Source organism: Alligator sinensis, unplaced genomic scaffold, assembly GCF_000455745.1.
Source record: "Alligator sinensis unplaced genomic scaffold, ASM45574v1 scaffold82_1, whole genome shotgun sequence".
Classification (NCBI taxonomy): domain Eukaryota; kingdom Metazoa; phylum Chordata; order Crocodylia; family Alligatoridae; genus Alligator; species Alligator sinensis.
Window position 1 is genome coordinate 5025275 of NW_005841860.1, and position 16232 is coordinate 5041506.

General features: G+C 45.2%; 1 long non-coding RNA gene across 1 annotated transcript in view; it reads right to left on the minus strand.

Moving 5' to 3' along the window:
* Window positions 1–16232, minus strand: part of LOC102377944 — a 60454-nt gene that overhangs the window by 31991 nt on the left and 12231 nt on the right. The window contains exon 2 of the long non-coding RNA XR_322990.1: window positions 9933–10016. This is a non-coding gene — a long non-coding RNA (uncharacterized LOC102377944). The remainder of the gene's footprint in view (window positions 1–9932; window positions 10017–16232) is intronic.

Sequence of the window (16232 nt, forward strand, 5' to 3'; positions counted from 1 at the left end):
ATGCAGGGGGTCAGACTCAATGATCTATTGAGGTCCCTTCCAACCCTAACATCTATGAATCTATGGTTCTGCCATACCTTCCCCTAATGTGTCCCCCACTGGTGCAGCCCACTGAATATGCATGCCCCAGCTGCTTAGAAGTTGAGCAGCCCTACTCTATATAAAATGGAATCATACTCTAACACAGGGTAGCTAAATTTTTAAATTAAGCAATGGATAAATTTTTGATGAATCTGATTGTCTTGGGAGATGTCAGGGCTGCAGGTGTGCATGAAAGCAGTTACTGGAAAGCTGTGCTATTTCCAGTAACTTCAAATCTTCCCTAAGCAAAAGGCTCTTAACACAGTAATTCTGACCTCAGCAAGTGTTTTCAACTCAATGAAACACACCAGATGTTTCATTCACCATTTTTTCAATATGGCACAGGAGCTAGTGCTTTCATCCAGACTAAAATAATGGCAACATTACTGTCACGGCGGGGTCCGTCAGGAGGGCCGTGATCTCCTTACGGTCCTCTCACCATGCCAAGTCGGCCCAAGGGCACCCTCAAATTCTCGCCCGCCACGTCTTTGATGTTTATGTATAGTTGGGAGGCTGCCTACAACTCCCTGGGCATGGCTACTTGGGACCTCTGTCCCCGCGGTTCTCCCGGACTCCTGTGGTCTCCCGGTATGATGGGTGCTCCCCAGAAACCCTAGCCTTATGGGCTGCGCGTGGCTCCTACCAACCCCTAATACCACGCCCCAAGCCTCGCTGATGGGATAGACGTTGTCCGGTCACAATACACGCCCACTTCCTTGGGTCCTCTCCTGTAATCTAGCCCACTCTGGGCTCTCTCCAATACCCAGCTCCTCACTGGGACTCTCGTCAAGCCCACACTGGGCCTTCTCTAAAAGTATGGTCCCACTCAGGGACCCTCTAGCAGGTCTCCGGGCCTTCAGGCCAACCGCACGGGTACCCTCTCTGATCCAGGCTCACCGCACTGCTATCCCCTCTCCTCAGGGACAACCACAGCACCTTGCCTCTGTCTGAGGGGTGTTGCTGCACTAGCCTATGGCTGGGCTCACTACACCCGTCTTGGGCTTCCCAATATGGTGCTCCCCCTCTTCGGGGCTTGCCGTGCCCACCTTGGGCTTCTCAATAGTCCCCACCTTTCTTGGGGACTCGTTGGGCCCACGCTGGGCTCCTCTAAAGTGCGCTCCCCCTTTCTGGGGCTTGCCACATCTACGCTAAGGCTTCCTAGCAGTGCCCCCTTCTGCGGCTCGTCATGCCCACACTGAGGCCTCACAAAGCTGCCCCTCTCTGGGGCTGGGGTCTCCGTGCCCCACACACAACCCGGGGTCTATATTCCCCGCCCACAACCCACTGGTTTCGCTCCACACTACAAGCTGTGCCTTCACTGGCGCTGCGCCTTCACCGGCACCGGGGTTCCCATACCACTGGGGTTCCCCCTTAAAGTACTGTGCCCTCACTCAGGCGCTGGGGCCCCACCCCTCTGGGGTCCCTATGAGGACACTGTGCCCTCTTGGCGCTAGGGCACCCCACACTCTCTGGGGTCCCTATGAGGCCTCCTCCAACCCCTACAGCCTCACCCAAACCTCCAGTGTAACAACAGAGCCAAACATAACCACAAGCCTCCTGGCTATATCTTAAACACATGCCCTCTGGCTATAACCACATTGCTCCATATAACAGTGGTACTTGCTACTAGGCTCCTCTCCGCATCCTCGCTCCCGGAGCTCCTGCCTCCCTGGCTGCTGGCAGAGAACTGCCAGCCTGGCCTCAGCCCTGGGCTTTATAAGGGCCAGGCCATGCCTCCTACAGGCAACTGGCTCTCCTTAGTTGCCCCGGCAACCCGCAGCTGTGCTCATTATGTTCTGCCCGGGCTCTCTCTCCCTGGCAGTTTCTACTCCCTAGGAGCAGGCACTGAGGTGCCCTGCAACAATTACCTACAGGCATGGACTTCAGTGTCCCTCTCAGGGAGGATGCCAGATGCTTGAGACTCAGGTCCCTGAGGCCAGAGACTGAAGCTTCAGGCTTATTAACATACCAGCACTGGGCCAGATTATCAAACTCAACACCAGACCCCACAGTCAAGGGGCTAACATATCATTGGGGTAAAGATCTGAATATCCGAGTGGTTGGCGAGTGAATGGGGTGTAGGGGAGGTGGAGCCCTGAGGAATACCACAGCACACCTGTGAGTACCCCATCTTTGGGTCTATAGGGGAAGAGAACACCACTGAACCCCCTCCTTCTTTACATATACCAACAAGTCGTGGCAGATGTGTTGGGGGATCCCTGACCTTGGGGGGCGGAGTTAAACTCGCAGTGCCTACTCAAGGCCTGACATTCATTTTAGAAGTTTCTGATAAATGATGACAACAATAAATAAACACTTTTAAAAAGAGAAACCCAAAGGAAAGAGAAGAGAAGACTAAAAAAAGTCTTTTCTTAAGAATACCAGGATGAGCAGCTTCTCAATCCCCCCCCCCCCCAAAAAACAAACAAACACATACACACACATGGAGGTAGGAACACAATAGGTGCCTGTACACATGCAGGGAGACTGCTCAGATGCAATGTAATTACAGTAATTTGAGTGTTTTAATTAGCTGGAATGTGCTAATTAAAACACTCCAGCCAGCCTTTGCATCTCATGTATCAGTGTCCCCACGTTTCAAAATGTCAGCAATGACACTTTAAAGTTCATTTGACATTACATCTCAGCTCTGTGTTCTTGGGCAACCCTGGCACAGGATGCAGTCTGTCTGACTCACAAGGACTCACCCCCCCTCCCTCCCCTCCTCTACCTAAATGAAACTGATTAAGATGCAGTGAGAGACGCACCTAAAGACCCTCACCAGATAAGGGTGATAAGAGTGAAACAACTGCCCTAGGTCTCATTTACATCCGAGATGGAACCAGATGACCATTCATTTACATGAGAGAGGGAGAACAGAAAGCCCGAAGCAGAGACTGCAGTGAATTCTGGGACCAGAGAAGGAGGAGAGCACTGCATGATGGGGAATCTGTGCTTCAAATGTTAATCAACCCATGTTCACACACACCCACCTCAGCATTTATCAGACCAGTTCTAATCTGGATTTACTAAGGACTTCCCCCCCCAAGACACACACACACCGCTCTAAGTTTAATAGGCATCTCGGGCCGTACATTCCCCGGTCCCACTATGGGAGGCCTATTTAAACTTGATTGACTAAAACTCGGTTGCCGGGTTAGGGAATGCTGAGGCAAGAGACCGAGTCAGAGGGGGTATGGGCAACATTTGAACAATGGTTAAGGGTTCATCACAGCATCCAGCCTGCTGGAGCCCTAATCCCAGGTGTTGTCATATCTTTCCCGAGACGACTGGTGGGAGTCCTCTCCACAAAAGGTTATGAGCACCCCAATAATTGTCTTAAGTCTGTTAAAAGACTATAGTAAGATCTGGAAAAGTCATGCTAAGCTGAGGCTTGTGCACAACAAGTAAAAATCCAAAATCCTGATGCTGCAAGCTATCTATTGTTCCTGAAGAGGGTTTGCCCCGTCTGGTATAAAGAGAGACCCCAGAACTCGCCTGCCACGACTTTGATGACTCTTTCAGTGGGGGGTCTTCCCTCGGGGTATCCCCCGGTGCCGGCGCGCTCCTTCACGGGTACTCACAGAGCTCCGTCCTCCCCTACACCCCGGCCATATGCCGCCTCATGTCTTCCTATCCAGGCCTCCAACCTGTCCTCATCTCGTCCTCTCTCGGCTCAGTCTCCCTGGCCACTACCAGTGGTCTTTGGACCGGGTATGCCTCCCCCCATGGGGATGCTGACCTGGCCCCTCCTTCCTTGGGATGCAGATGTCCCCTCTGCTTCCCCAATAGTCCCTGCCGCCGTTACCTGCGCCGTCGGCTCCGTAGTGCGGGATACAGCTGGCCCGACTCTCAGTGCAGTTGTCGCGCCTCCGGCTGCCTCGGGTGTCGGGTTCCCCGCTGGCTGCTGCCCCACTTACGGGGCTGGCTTCTCCCCTCGTCGTCTCACTCCCGAGTGCTCCGCCGCACTGCTCGGAGCCTGCTCCACCTCTACTCGGCATCGTCCCACCCTCTGCGGGTGGCGGCTGATCCCCTGCTCACTGGGGCTCCGCGCTCCAGCTCTCTCCCTTCAGCTGCCCCGCTGGCTCAGCGGGGCCGCCTTTTGTTTCTCCTGGCTGGCGTGCCCCACCCCCGCCGCTCAGCCGCAGCTGGATAAACGCTTGGCTGGCGACCCGCACCGGCAGTGCCGGCGCGTGGAGTTTCTTCGGCTCCTCCGACCCTGCGGGAGGTAAGCAGACCCCTTGGCCGCGGGGGTCTCCCAGTGCCCCCGCTCCCCTGGGACAGTCATGCTAAGCTGAGGCTTCCAGATAACCCCTTGTCAATAGAAAAGACAATGATTTACACTACTGAGGGTGCTTCGAAGCAGCTAAACTGAGGGTATAAAAATCTGTAAGTGTGTGTGCTGCTAGAGGGAGAAGAGGAAGAGGAAAAGGAAGGAAAAGAAGTAGAAGCAGGAGGAAAGAAGGAGAAGAAGAAAACCCCTGTGCTGACACCATCCCCTGTCGTTCTTGGGATGTTGGAAGAACAGATCGTCTCTCTCTTCAAGGATTGTGCTACGGACTGTGCCTGTCAGCTTTGCAGCCTGAGTACCGTGGACTAGGTGAGATGCCAGCGCTCACTCTCTCTCCCTCTTCTCTCTAGGCATAAACTTCTGAACCTGAACTGTATTAGTTAAGCTTGAGCTAAGTTTCCCCAAATACTTAGTGAAACCAGGGTAGTATTGTCATTGTTTGTGTTTGTTTTTCTTTTGCATGTCTATTACTACTAGTACTATTATATATTTCATATGCTTAGCAATAAATAACTTTTATAGTCAAACTGGTAGTAATTGGGTATATTTTTCCTTCTCTGCTTCTCTTTCCTCCCGTGCTCTGCAGCAACGCTTCTTTTACCTATGCTAAAGATCCCTGTGACGCCCAAATTATTGTGGGGTCTGCTCATCAAGAGGCCAAAGATTGGGACGTGCTGAGTTTGAAACACATAAGGGGATCAGCTTGTACAGGCTGATTGACCCAGTTTGACTCAGACGTGCCCTTATGAACTGAATGCTGGCCCATGAGGGTGTCAGCTGGACACCCAGCCGGATTCAGAGGGATTCTGTTCACCTGTGTGCTTGTGTCTGACTGCATTTTATTGTTGCTCTTATGAACTGATTCTTGGCATATGAGGGTGTCAGCCTGTCCATGCTGATCAGCCCAGCCAGGTCAGGCGTGTCACGTTAATTTGTGTGTGTTTGTGTGTACGACTGATTTGGTGACTGGAGGAACCCAGTCCCATTGAGATTGAGTCCTGCAAGATAGCTCCACTGGGGGTGAGGGCTTGCAGAAGGGAGAGATACAGCTCCATATAGTAACACAAGCAGCACATTGACAGAATCACCAAGACCCTAGAAACTATCCCTAATAAATGAGCACACCCCAAAGTAATGGGCAAATTTGGTAACATTGATAAGCTTTAGTTAAAGCACACCTGCTGCCATTTTGAAGCACACATATGCTGATACACAAGGTGTTTCTGGGACTTTAATTAGAACATCTTTTAGAGACAATCTAATTAAAGCACAACCCCCCAGAGCATGTGTAAAATTGCCCAATTAGCCTTACCTGTAAAGTAGCATAAGGATGTCTACAGTAGCATAAGGATGTCAGGCAGTAGTTAAGTGACACCCCTCTTATTCTGGGGATCAAGAAATGGCTACAATTCAGCAAGATGGATGGTCACATCCAACTCCCAGGCCACTCTAAGAATGTGAAAAAAGCTAAATAATGTGTAACCTTATTCCCAACAATTTGCTTCTATGATCCACATTCTATTAACAGAAATCAATTGAGTGCAACCCTAGCTGACCATGGAAAGAATTAAAGTTTAACTTTAAAAAGGTTCAGATGACATTATGTGGTTAAGAATGCCCCACTTCTCCTAATGAGAAATGATGGTTATGAAGAAAAAAACAAACCAATTAAAGACCAATTAGACTCATGTGATTTTGGAGATCAACTCAGCCACGCACATATCTTAATCCATCCCTACATCCCTAAACTTTATTTTTAGCTTTAACAGAGAAATGTGTTCAACTGTAATCCTCAAATGATACCAAAAGAAGTTTCATATTTCTCATCTTTAATCTAAACCCTAACACTGATCTGATGTAATGCTATTTGAAGGATGTGGGGTTGATGTATAATAATCCACTCCTGTATGTACTGTAAATTACCAGATTATAATGCTTGTTATTGTAAACTAGATCTACAAATGGATTTAGGCATCTCCTTTCGGTATCTACATTCAAAATGTGCAGCCCTCAAAAGTCTGCTCAGCTCCTAACTCCAGAGTCAAACTCCACAAGCCACACAAATTATTGATACTGAAGCTTATCACATGCCTAAAGTTCTGTTTCTGAGAGTATGCAGGAGTACCTCAGTGCTGACAGCATCAAGTACAATTCAGCATCTCTCTTACACCTTGCACCTTTCAGGATGCAGACACTGGATGTTTCTTTCCTTTTCTCACTGGCTGAACTCAATCTGTTGAAAAGTCCTACTGCACACTTACAGGATGGCTCCCAGACATGAAACAACCTGAGAAGGCACACACCTCCATCTATTAGCTCACACAGATAGGTGTGGCATGGGTTTACTTCCTTCCTTGCCTGAAAGGATTTGTACCCATGTGAGAAGGGACAACAGTAATAAACACAAGACTCCCAGGAGGAGAAGAGTCCAAAAGGAATGAGAGCGAGGGAACAGGAGGAGAGTGGAGATTCTGGAGCAGCTGTTCCATGCAGCTCAGGTGAGCCACAGGAGAGAAGGGTGAGGCTGGAGAGAAACGGAGTGGTGAGAAGAGAGGTGGAGTCAGAGAGAGCGGGGGAAAGAAAAGCCCCAGTGAGCAGAGACTCGGCGAGAGTGAAAGATTAAAGGAGAGAGACGTTCCAATGAAGGGAGGTAATGAGGTAACCTTCAAGAAAAAAAAAACAAAAACAAAAGGGAAATTGCCTCCCCCTGGGAGAGAATGTCTGGACTGAGACTGTGATTGTTGTTTATGATGTGTCTCATGATTAGACAGATACATACCTAATGAAAAGGAAAACAAAAACAAAGGAGGCAATTGGGATGTAAAATACTGTAAATCCCGAGGAAGAGGAATCATGCCCAAGAGGGAATAAAGGAATAAAGAAAAATAGAACCCAGGGCAAAGAGGACAAGGCTGACATAAAAGTAATAGATAAGCCATAACCCAGTTGAGTTGAATTTATATCCGAGCGAGATCCTATTCAAGTTATGTTTATTTAATTGATGTAAAGAATTAATGATAGTCTTGCTAACAGCTGGAAGATAATAGATGTAAGCTTAAATATCGAGAAATAAAAGACCTCATAAAACTGGCTCAAATGACGTAGAGTTGTAAATGACCATTGATGGGTGACACGTTAGACACTTTCAAGAAGGAGAAGGGGGAAACAAAAGTGTATTCCTTAAAGGATCCTCTTCCTCACAAGAGATTGGCAGCTCTTAAGACAGTAGATAATAATTAACACCTCCTGACTCATAACATCGTATATTAATCAAGACGTGGCAGGAGAGAGTCAGTAAATACCATTATATTAGCATACGATGCAATCTAAAATAAGAAAGTGTGGGAGTGCGCCCCAAGTTCGACACAACCCCCCCACACTATGACTCATACAAACCCTGGAGTGTGCAACAACCACTATTCCAACTAGTTTCAATCCCTCTTGCAGAAGATATTCATCTTTGAATACAATAACTACATTCTACAAGAGTAAATATGACTATGGTCTTGGGGCTAGCTTATTCACTCTGAAAGGGGGCAATATGGAACTTACAACACAGAATATTTTATCTAAAATAAAATACTATTCTTTAAAAACAAACATTCAGGTGCCTGTCTTCAAAAGAGAATTCAGTACTGACAATCATATGTAGAGCAATGCACTTTATTCCAGTACAGGATAAGGAATGTAAGTGATAGGCAGGATGTAAAACATGCCTGCTCCCTCCTTCTTATTGGCTACCTTCTGTGGCTCCCTACTTAGCAAACCATCTTTTGTTGATATCATTCTTAAGTGGTAATTCTCTTCATAGATTGTATGAGGGCAATACTTGTATGCTGGGAATTGCACTAGGTGGCCAGACATCTAAGAGTTGGATGTGACAATGCTGAACACTGTCTTGTCTATAATGTGATCCTTTGTGAATCCAGCTCTAAATTAATGCACTGTTTATTGAGTAAACTGAAAATTTAGTTCCACAGCAAGGCTTTTGGGAAAATGACAGGAAAATAATATAATGATTTTGGATGAGTAACCTGACAATCCATTCATTAGAGGTCATTAGGCTACCATGCCTGAATGATCAGCTATGAAGATTCTTCTTTCAGGTCCCAATCAAATAACAAGATTTGCTTTACTAAATTAAGGTCAAAGTACCATAAACAGTTAATTCTCAGTGTAGAAGAGGGGGCATTGTCAGGAATGTGTTTGTAAGTAATAGGCTGGCAGACATGCACTAAAAGGTCTGAAAACATTGATCAGGTTTAAGAAGCTCTTTGTATTGCAAACCTTAGGAAAATAGGTATATATATATTCTTATTTCTCCTATGTTAAGATTCATCCTTGCTCTTAATCCTAAATAATATTTAGTTTTAGAAAAGCTATCATCTGTTTTAAGCACCAGGTCACAGGCTTCTGAAAAAAAGAACTACAGATGTTCAAACCCAGTCAGACCTGTTAACCAGGTGGGAAGGAACACAGGTGTAATCTGGCACCTGTTTTAAGTGAAGGGAAAGGTTAGCAGGTAACAGCAGAACACAGCAATTCCAGAGTGGAGTTCTCCTTCGAGTCAGACATACTTAGAGACAGAACATTAGCTGAATGTACAGAGCTAGGTTGCAGAGCTGTCAGCTATGCCAGCCCTGGCCACATAATAAGCCCCGCACTGTCCAGGAAGTATAGCACAGTCTAGGAAGTATAACAGTAAATAATCAAAGAAAACCACGAACATTTTTTTAAGGGAAACTGCTATTGAACTAGGTTGCTTGCAGGCCCCAGATACAAGTGAAAGTTCAAGCTTCACTAATGTTCAGTGGGCATTAATGTTCCTTTTCTAATGCACATGAAATTTAGTACCTCCAATGTGAGGTACTAAATTAATGCACATTAGGCTGTGCTAATGTGCAGTAGTGAGTTTGCAGGTTTTTTTTAGTGACGCTTAATGCACAGTAGACTATTTTACTGTGAATTACTATAATGTCATTTTTTTTATATGACACTTTAATGCACACTAAAATAGTCTACTGAACATTAAAGCACACATGTAGGCATGCCCAATGAGTAGGAAGTGCTTGAATTCTTCATTCCATTTCAGTTATTCAGAGTGAGACATCTAAATTCAAATCTCAGTTCCTCAGACTTGAAGACAGCATTGATAATACTTGGTCTCAATTATTAAAAATGCTAGTATTAAAGTTATTAGTGAGTACATCTACATGAGACACATTACTGCTCATTAGCATAGTTTACTGTGCAGTAAGTATGTGCATCCTACTTGTGAATGCATTTACTGCATGACAAAAACCCTTAATCCTGCTTAAATTTGCTACTTGCAACTGCAGTCAGCAAATTTAAGAGGGATTAGTTAATGTGCATGTAAAAGAGTAAACAGTGATGCGGCAAAAAGAGCCAGGGAACGCCGCTTCTGGAGCTATTACCATATAAGGATAGAAGCTCTGGGAAAAGAAAAGAAAGAGAAGACAGGAGTCTCAGAAGAAAATAAAGAGAGAGCATCTGACGGAGAAAGGGAGGGAAAAAGAAGATCCCCAGGAGATAAATTTACCTCAGGATTTCTCTAGGCGCCGGAGAAAGCGGAACTCAGAGAAAGAGGGGTGGATCCCCGAAGAGGCACACGAGATGAGTCGCACTGAAAAGTAAACAAAAAAAAAAGAGAAGAGTGAATTCACTCTCACAAGCTTAGAGAAGGCATCTGAGTGTTGACCACAAGAATTCAAGGCTTCAGGCACGTGCAAGATAAAAGGTACACACTTGTGATAACAGAAATAAAGAGAAAGAATACAATGGGGTTTGAAGAGAAAATTCTGTCCCAAGAAAAAAATAAACAGACGAACCAAAGTTAAAGACTTTGTTTCCTACTACCAAGTTCAGCCCGACTGAACTGATAATAGTTATGTAAGACCAGTATATAGATAGAATTACAAAACTGATATAACTGATAAAAAAAATGGATAAAAGGACCACTTCTGATTAAAGATAAAGAAAGTTTGTATAGTGTTATAAAGAATAAAAATAAAGACAAGTGTAAATCTGCACCCGATTATAAATATATATACATATCGGGGAGTGTATGTGAATAGTCAGAAGGCATGCGAAGTTTTCCTCTATAATACCGGGACTCCTAATAGAGACACCAAAAAAAAAAATTAAGTAAAATAAAATAAAATAAATATATATAGTAACCCTCCTGATGAGTGACATCATAAATTAGAACATATTATAATAATATCCAAGACGTGGCAGGGGGGAAAGTCGGGTGCCTTACAGTTCTTTGGGAGATTATAAGAGGATACAGAGAGGCATCGTAAGGTCCACCATCACAGTGCACATGTAGACACAACCCAGGAGCAAGCTACTCAGGGCCATTGTAAATACATGTGTACACATGTCCAGTGTGTGGTTAAACAAGTTCTTCACCTTGGCTTGCTACATTATTCTGAAGCTGAATGTCAACATAAGTAGGACCATGGGATGAAGCAAAATTTCCTCTACACACCTTCTTAATATATAATTAGGAGGCAAAGAAGTAAGATTATTGTACATTTGTGATTCATTCTTACTCTATAAAGAGTTGGAATGGGACATTCTGGAAGCTCCTTCACACTAGTGGTATGGTGGCAAATGAATCTATTCCAGAAGCCATCATTATTCTCTTCTATGTTGACATATATACAAGTTCCAGATGATGTTACATTGAGGAAGAAATGGAATTCCCTTTAATGGCCAGAAATGAATGTGTTATGTATATCATGCACCATGCAATGTCTCAGAAATCTTTAAGATTACCAGAGTGCAATAAAATGTAGGGCACCTATACACATGTCAGAACTCTGCTCCGACACATGCTAATTAGCATGCATCAGAGCAGACTCAATTAATCATGATTAAGAAGCATGCTAATTAGGATGATCTAGCAGCCTCTGCATCATGTGTACTCAGCATCCCCGCATTTCAAAAGGGTGGTGAAGGCATTATAACTAAAGCACCCTGCTGCTATTTTGAAGAGTGGGATGCTCAATTCACATGACCCTGTGGGTACTTTAATTAGAGCAGCTCTCAGACCCACTCTAAAGTGCCCACACCTCCACTGTGGAGCAGGTGTATAGACGCCAATATGGTCTGGAAAGTATATTTAAGAGAAAGTTAACTATGTGCATTACCACATCCTGAAATGAAATATTAGAGCTTCTCAAAACTAAGATTTATATTTTTAGGGAAATTCTGGTATTTCAACCTCTGTGCTATCCCAAAAACAAACAAAACTTTTCAGTTTTATAGAACCATAATTTGTACTTTAAAATATTCATATCTTTCATTTCACCTCAGTTGAACATGGACTATGTCCTGCTGACACAGCACCTCATGCCCTTTGCAGTTCAGTCCCAGCTCATTTGGACATTGGTCTTCTGTATGAGTTAGGTTCCTCAGCAAAAGGGTACCTATGTATTATGGTAGCCCAATCAGAAGGGAGATTGTGGTAAGTCATAAGAAACACAGCTGAGAAAAGGACATGACCTATAGTAAATTATAGGGATATAATATAGCCAAACAACAACTACAGCAACAGCCCATAAAGCTATTTTATTTTGGAAGAAACTCAAATATTTTGATCTGGTTAACAACAAAATTATAATTTTCTGTTGATAACATTGAAAATTTTAGCCATAACTAAGAATTTTCTCATGGAATGTGCAAGTTTTACATAAATTACTTTCCCCACTTAAATAAGATTTGTACAGGAACTTTCCAGCAGTGTTGTTTAAAAACAGTAACTTCAAAACAATTGTAATAAAAAAAATCTTACACTTATCAAATATGTGTTTCAAATGCAAATGTACTCAAAATATTACCTCTTACTATAAATAGTAAGTAACTTTATTTTAAAACTCACCATGACTTCTTATTTTAACAGCTTAGTGAAAGCAGTGGCCAGGTGGGGGAGTGCCTGTGGTGTGAGCAATGTCTCCTGGTGCTGTCTGTCAGGAAACAGGCAAGAGAGCTACAGAAAGAGGTGGTTAGGCTCTAAGGCATCCTTTGCCATGGGGAGTTCATCAATTCAGTGCTGAAGTTGACCTCTGGGACTGTGGAGAAAGACCTGCAAGAGGCAGTGCTAGAAAAGGGAGAGGACATGGACTCCCAGGAAGGTGGAAGCTGGAAGCTTGTGACCTTTGGCAGCAAGCAGAAATCCTCATCTTCAACTGCAGCAGTTTGTCTGGAAAACAGATATGGTGCCCTGCATGGAGTACTTTCCATTGGTGAAGGAGGACAGGCCAGGTAGGCCTCCCCAAGGTGGGAATGATTGAGACCACCACCACCAAGAACAAACACTGGGTGGTAGTGGCTGGAGATTCCCTTCTGTGGGGGATGGAAAGATACATTTGATGATCTGGCCTGTTGTCTCAGGAAGTCTGCTGCTTGCCCACAGCCCAGATCTAAGACGTCATGGAAGGATTACTGAGATTCATCCAGCCCTCTGACACTGCTCATCCACATGGACACCAATGGTACTGCCAGAAGAGACCCTGAGAAGTTCAAAAGTGACTACAGGCCTCTAGGTGTAAGAGTGAAGGGGATGGGGGCTCATGTGATGTTCTCTTTGATCCTTCTTGTCAAGGGGAAGGGCCTGGGTAGGAGTGGGTGCATCGTATAGATCAATATCTGGCTGCATAGGTGGTGTCACCAGCAGGGCTTTGGCTTCTTTGACCATGGGATGATGTTCCAAAAGATGGATTGCTAGAAAGAGATGGGATCCACCTGATGAAGAGAGGGAAAAGCATCTTGACAGACAGTCTCTCTAACCTAGTGAGGAGGACTTTACCCTAGGTTTGCCAGTACAGACCAAAGCCCAGGGGTAAGTGGGGAATTGGGTGACCTGGTAGAACAGCAAACACAGGGGTGGGGAGCAACATAAGAGGTTTCTCATTCTTCCGGACACATCAGGGCAATCAACTAGTTACCTCAAGTGCCCATACACAAATTCACACTGGGAAACAAGCAGGAACAATTGGAAGTCCTTGCGCAGTCATGAAACTATGAGTTGATTGGAATAACAGAGGCTTGGTGGGAAATCTCACATGACTGGAGCACTGTCATGGATGAGTACAAACTGTTCAGGAAGGACAGGTAGGGGAGAAGAACAGGAGGAGATGCAATTTAGGTAAAAACAGCCTGAGACCTCTGGTTGCTCCGATCTCTGGTATGAAACTGGATATAGGTATGTGGAAAGTTTCTTGGTTAGAGTCAGAAGAGAAAGCAAGGGTGATGTTATGGTGGGGCTCTACTATAGCTCACCAGACCAGGAGGAAGAGGTGGATGAGGCTTTCTTCAAACAGCTAGAGGAAGGTTCTCAGTCACAGGCCCTGGTTCACATGGGTGACTTAAATCACCTTGACATCTGCTGGAAGGGCAATACAGCAGTAAGCAAGCAATTCAGGAAGTTTTTGGAGAGTGTTGGGAACAACTTCCTGGTGCAAGTGCTGGCAGCAGTAACCATGAGATGATTGAGTTTAGGATCCTGAGGAAAGGAAGGATGGAAAGCAGGACAGTAAGGACCCTGGACTTCAGAAAAGGAGGCTTTGACTCACTTAGGGAGCACATGGGTAGGATCCCCTGGGAAGCCAGTCTAGAGAACCAGCTTTACTTTAAAGAAGCCTTACCGAGAGTGCAGGAACAAACCATCCTTATGTGCCAGAAGACTAGCAAGTATGGCAGAAGACCAGTTTGGCTTAGCAGGGAACTCTGCAGCAAAATAAAACACAAAAAGGAAGCTTATAAGAAGTGGAAACTTGGACAAACAGCTAGGGAGGAGTATAAGAATATTGCTCAGGCATGCAGGGATGAAGTCAGGAAAGCCAAATCACAATTGGAGTTGCAGCTAGCAAGGAATGTGAAGTGGAACAAGAAGGACTTCTATAAGTATGTCAGTAATAAGAGGAAGATCAGGGAAAGTGTGGGTCCCTTCCTGAATGGGGGAGGCAACCTAGTGACAGAGGATGCAGAAAAAAAATGCCTTTTTCACTTCAGCTTTCACAGGCAAGGTCAGCTCCCAGACTACTGCACCTGGCAGCACAGTCTGAGGAGGAGGTTAGCAGCCAACAGTGGCAAAAGAACAGGTTAGGGACTACTTAGAAAAGCTAGACATGTACAAGTTCATGGGGCCACATGGGAAGCACACAAGAGTGGTGAGGGAGTTCGCTGCTGTTATTAAAGAGTCTCTGGCCATCATCTTTGAAAACTCATGGCAATTGGGAAAGGTCCCAGATGACTGGAAAAGAGCATATATAGTGCCCATATTTAAGAAAAGGAAAAAGGATGATCCAGGAAATTACAGACCAATCAGCCTCACTTCAGTTCCTGGCAAAATCATGGTGAAGATCCTCAAGGAATCCATTACTAAGCACATGCCTAACCAATCTGATTGATGAGATGACTGGCTGTGTGGATGCAGGGAGACCAGTGGATGTGGTATACGTTGATTTTTAGCAAGCCTTTTGATATGGTCTCCCACAACTTTCTCTTAGAGAAGCCAAGGAAGTACAGGCTGGATGAATAGACTGTAAAATGGATGGATTACTGGCTGGAGCATCAGGCTCAGACTGTAGTAATCAAAGATTCAATGTCTAGTTGGCAGCTGGTATCAAGTGGATTGTTGCCAGCAGGACAAGGAAAGTGATTATTACCCTCTACCCAGCACTGGTGAGGCCACACTTGGAGTACTGCGTTCAGTTTTGGACCCCCCGCCTCCCCGACCACCACCACCACCACAGAAAGGATAAGGATAAATTGGAAACAATCCAGTGGAGGGCACTGAAAATGATGAGGGGGCTGGGGCACTTGAATTATGAGGAGAGGCTGAAGGAACTGGAGTCTGGAGAAGAGAAGACTGAGAGGGGATTTAATAGCAGCCTTCAACTACCTGAAGGGGAGTTACAAAGAGGATGGAGCTAGACTATTTTCAGTGGTGGCAGGTGACAGAACAAGGAGCAACAGTCTCAAGTTGCAGCAAAGGAAGTTTAGGTTAGATATTAGGAAGAATTTTCTCACTGGGAAGGTAGTAAACCACTGGAACAGGTTACCCAGAGAGATTGTAGACTCTCCATCCTTGGAGCCATAGGAAAAATAGTGCTTTAGTAGATATATTTTAAAATCTGGATCAACTAATAAAGAGCATCATCTAAGTCCAAATAATGATAAAATTTCTTTGCAAGTTAAAGGCTTTTGGGTCTCACCTAATTAAAAATAATCTTCTACCCATGTAAAAGAGTCAGAAATGTTGAAGGAAGAACAAAGGAAGATAAATTGATACAGCAAGCTTTACAGCAGAAACCACAGTTGAATAAGACATTAAGGTGTCATCAGGACAACAGCACTGGAGGTGGCACTGAAAGGACTCCATATAAGGATTTGCCCAAAAATGTGTTACTGTGCAGATGACACAGAGACAGTCAGTAGTCAGTTAGTAGTAGTACAGTTCAACATTTGACATTTTTTCATGTGCAGCAGCCCACGTAGATGGTGACCCAGCTGCCTGGGGCATGGATGCTTCAGTGCAGGGGCTGCCTTCAAGCTAGCCCCATGCTAAAGCACCCTTATGCTCCATCCAACCCCTCTGCAGCTCATTGAGCCCAGCCAGAGCAGCTCCACGCAGGGTCTCCTGGGGCTACTCCAACTAGCCTCTAGGTGCTTCTCATGAATAAACACAGTCTGCTCTTTAGTGAGAGAGGCAGTGGTCTTCTGGAAAGAGATGGCCTCCACCTCACTGCACTGGGGAGGAGCTCTTCTCAGCCAGAATGGCTGACCTGTTTGACTGGGCTTTAAACTATACCCGCTGAGGGATGCGGCGGGG